Source organism: Sycon ciliatum, chromosome 12 (genome assembly GCF_964019385.1).
Source record: "Sycon ciliatum chromosome 12, ocSycCili1.1, whole genome shotgun sequence".
Classification (NCBI taxonomy): Eukaryota; Metazoa; Porifera; class Calcarea; order Leucosolenida; family Sycettidae; genus Sycon; species Sycon ciliatum.
Window position 1 is genome coordinate 21,740,157 of NC_088654.1, and position 3,474 is coordinate 21,743,630.

The window sequence follows — 3,474 nt, forward strand, 5'->3', positions numbered from 1 at the left end:
CGTGCTCCATCCGTGACCACTTCAATGCCAGTTCCTGCAAAGACACTGTGGGCCAGGTTGAGCAGGTCAGGCTTGACGAGGAGGAGAGTCTTCGAGGCGTTGACATGGTAACCGTAAGGTTTCCCGGTCTCGTCCACATCATCCCACCAGCGTCGAAGGGCCCGTAGCTTGCCTGCACCACTTGAATCATCGGCATACCACAATTGACGGATGTTGGCGTGGGTAGTGCGGAGGTGCCGTACGAATGGTAATGTAGCGAGGGCATAGAAAACCATCGACAGAGGGTCACCTTGTGTGGTACCCTCTGCGGAGGAAAGCTCACCACCGCCAGAAACGAAGAGGCGGGCATCATCTTGGTAGCAGTTCAGCAGTGTGGTAGCCAGGGAAGGACACAAGTGGCGAACATTGTGAAGAGCTGCTTGGCGGTTCAGGCAATTGAAGGCATTCTTCGCGTCAACTAGTAGGACTCCTTCAGTTGTGGCGTCCTCATACAAGCGCTTCATGGCGTGGACCGCTGCTTCTATCCCAGCTGGCAATCCAGAACACTTCTGGAGAAAACCACAGGCCTCCATTACATCGTCTGACGTTACTCGGAGAATGGATTTGGCTAGAATGCGACGGAGGACCTCAGACACCCCAATGGGCCTGACACCTGGGTTCTTGTCCAGGGCAATTAGACGACAGGCGGTGAAGGGGGTAAGAGAGTCTGGCGGCAAGGTTTGTGTTGCTAGCAAGCGGCCGAAGGACGCCATCGCCGAGCAAAGGTTGTTGGAGGCCCCTTTGTACGCCGAGCACATACGTCGCCATGCTGACGAGTCGAGACCAGAGGGACCTGCCGAGCCTTTCGCCTGCATGGCCACGGTTTTCACGAGGTCGGCAGTCAGGGAATCAAATCGGATTGGGTGGCACTGAGGCGCTGCTCCCGCTATCAGGATGTGCTCTGCTGCTGGAGTGCCGCAAGGATGCTTACTCTCCAGGGCTGCCCGCACGGTTGTGGTGGAGTCCTTGATGGTGATCGAGTCATCGATACCTAACACACCGGATGACTGCGTGGACTCAGCTTCAGATAGGGAACGCAGGGCATCGTGCACACGTCCTTCTGCCATGAGGGAACCAAAATGCCTTGCCTTGTCCTGCTCACCTCGTCGACGTGCTCCTCGGTGTGGCTCACGATGCCGTTGCAGGCAGCGTCCTTCCTCAACCAGAGCAGTGATATTACCATCTGCCCAGAGGGCCATCCGGCGCTGGAGGTGACTCGTGTTGTCCTTGGGCTTGGATCGACGATACGTTTGTTGTAGTAACAGAGCTGGGAGCACGGCTAGGTTGTACAGCGCTGTTCTGTGGGTACCAGCAGACTGAACAAAGTCCTGGATCTGTTCACACATCAATGTTACAAATCGCTTCCCGGCCGAGCCTGTTGGGAGCTTGAAGAACCGCTTCTTCCAATGTACGACCTCAGAGTATACGTCCGAGACCGAGTGAGGAGTGGTGTTCGCCTCACTCAAGTGGGCAGAGTGCACAGATTGACTTGTGGGTTCCATAGGCTGTGATTCGCTCCTGGTTTCTTGTGACTGAGAGGGGGAGCCCACTGCTAGCGCTGGGAGATGTACGGCTTGTTCGTTGCCGTTGCGGATGTTCGTGTTCAAGGTGCTTTCAGCAGGCCGGCTGTCAGAGTCCCGAGTAGTTGCTATTGTTGTTGAAGTTCTCTCTCGTGGCTCAGTTTGTCCCATGTCAACGCCATGACGGCACTCCGTGATGAGTGCGTTGATGCTCTGGGCAGTTGCGGAAGCGGCTGCCGAAAGCTCTTCGCACTCACTCACGGTTTGGCTTGAGTCCGCACGTAACGGGTTTGTGTCGTCGACCTGTTCTACCACTGGCAACGGAGACGTACGCACTTCACGCGTACACCCTACCGTAGGCCTGCGATTTGAACATTTCTGCTTCTTTCCCGGAGTGCAGTTCGAGCACGGACGTTCTGCTTGGCGGCAGGAACAGTTGGTTCTACAGACGCCATTACCCGCAAAAACACAGCATCGACGTCCAGCTGGGGCTTGGCTGGTGGCCGCATCAGTATCACTACCCATAGCCTGCTACTAGTTGTCACATGCTAAATCTACACGGTCACGTTCACAGCTGCACAGATGCCCTGGATCGGAGCTTCAAAATTTCAAACCGCCCATCATCACGCAAAAAAAAGCGTGCATGTATGATGATTAGTGTACAATCATGTACAACTACCGGTACATGTAGTTGTGCTGAACACTCCAACTATTTAGAAGCAAAATAAAAATTAATTAATTAATTGGCTGCATCTTCTTGCACGTGTGCCTTTACCCATCGCCATGGGTTCTGGCATAATACGCAATGAAGCACTGTACAAGCGCACTGGCTCCAAGCCACTCAGCAGAATCATCCAGTCTGCTAGGTGGAGAATGCTTGGCCACGTGCTTCGACTAGACACCTCATCCCCGGTCCAGCAGGCTATGTCAGCATACTTTCAGCCAGGAAGCTCAGGGTTCCGAGGCCGCCTGAGAACAACCCTCCCGCGATCTATCAACGACCTGAAAAATTCCAGATCCACAAACTCCCTCACATCACATGAGGATCTACAATTGTAGTTGCACTGGGGCAGCTCGCCCAGGATCGTCGAAAGTGGAAGGAACTAATGTGTGCTGTGTGTAGTGGCTGAAGTTATACAATTACACTAGATACTCTAACAATTTTATCAACAATTATGATAATTACCACAATCATATCAAATGCTGCAGAGACCTATCCAGAATCGGCAATATGCTGGCCCTGGCCTGGAGATCTGCAATTAACTACAATCAGTTTCTACTTTGCAATAATAACGGATACAATTACACTAGATATTCCAACAATTTTATCAACAATTACAGTCAGTATCGCCTATAGCGTTGGTATTTGATTTTGAGCATTTTATCACTATAAGCGATATATTACTATGACCGATACTGCATGCAATGTATGCGAGTGGGGTGTCAAACGACTCAGCGCGCCGTGCACATACGCACTACATACATGTACATGTACAATGTCATGTAGCTGGCTGTAGCTCCTGACACACAAAATCAGCATTTCCTCACGATGGAGGCATATTTTGGCAACTTGTACAAGCAAAACTCACCAAACAACACTCTCTGGACAAGTTCTTCACGAAGAAGTAACACCCTGTTCTCCTCTGACATCGCTTGATTTTACATCAATCACTATAACCGATGCGAAAATAGTGTAATAAACGTCTTTTGAAATATGAATTTGATCACTATAGGCGATATATTACTATAGACGATTATTACTATATGCGATAACTGTGTATACTTAGTTATGGCAAATGAAAATGAATTTGAGAAATTGATCACTTTATCCGGTATATTACTATAGCCGCCAACCTTATACTTATAGGCGATACGGACTGTATGATAATTACCACATATCAAATGCTGCAGACCT